Source organism: Heterodontus francisci, unplaced genomic scaffold, assembly GCF_036365525.1.
Source record: "Heterodontus francisci isolate sHetFra1 unplaced genomic scaffold, sHetFra1.hap1 HAP1_SCAFFOLD_1898, whole genome shotgun sequence".
Lineage (NCBI taxonomy): Eukaryota > Metazoa > Chordata > Chondrichthyes > Heterodontiformes > Heterodontidae > Heterodontus > Heterodontus francisci.
Genome location: NW_027141756.1, coordinates 36,317 through 37,210, shown reverse-complemented (window position 1 = coordinate 37,210; position 894 = coordinate 36,317). Strand labels below are relative to the sequence as shown.

The window sequence follows — 894 nt, the reverse complement described above, 5'->3', positions numbered from 1 at the left end:
CCAAATCCCAAAGGGGTCCTTGACATCAGTGCTGCTGCCGGCCACCTCGACGTACCTGGCGAGGAAGGTGAGTACATCCACCACCGGAACATGGGGGTTGTAGAGGTGAATCGTCACCACCCGGTCCCGTTGTGACGGAAGCGTGAAGAGCGGCTCCGCTGTGAGGATCGACAGTGGCGCCCGGTCCCCTTTCTCCTTGAACGCCTTCAGGAACGTCATGCATCCCGCCACGTTCCGGAACGTCACGTCGAAGTATCCACTGCTGGGGAAATCCTGCAGGCAGAAGATGTGGGTAGCTTGAAATGCACAGCAATCGAAGAGGATTTTCTTGATGAAGATGGTGCGATCGACCTTCCTTGTCCTTCACCCCCACCCGAACGGTGTTCCGCACTCCCTGGCCTGAAGCTCGAGGATTGGTTATAGCCATTTTACTCAAAGCTTCCCCAGGATCAAAAGCCACTGATCATGGTTTCCCCTCTATCAAGTAAGCACTGATAAGAACAGATACTACACTTGATCTTAGCCAAAAGGCCGAGAAGCATCATTTAATCTCCGGCCAAAATCTACAAACATTTCAAAAGGGGGCGAGACTTCCAGGGGAAAAGACTGGCTGGATGGTCACTGCTACTGGCAGCACACTCCCTGGTAAAGGTGAGCACTATCTTCAGGAGAGATACTGGACCGAAGCTTTCTAACAAAGCTCACAGTCGAGCTTAGTGTCTTACCATCGCTGCAGACAATGACTTCCTTCTGACAGGCGTCCTGCATGTTGGCCGTGCAGTTCATGATGAACTGTGGGTGGGGGCAGTCATTGTTCACCCTGGAATTCCTCGCAATGGTAACACTGCTTTCGGAATACCCACACTGCACAAAGACAGGAGAGAGAGAGAGAGA

The 894-nt window shown here is 52.6% G+C and overlaps 1 pseudogene; it reads right to left on the bottom strand.

Annotated features, from left to right (window-relative positions):
- Positions 1-434: 434 nt before the first annotated feature.
- On the bottom strand, positions 435-543 carry LOC137364670 (U2 spliceosomal RNA; annotated as a pseudogene).
- Between the last annotated feature and the right edge of the window lie 351 nt (positions 544-894).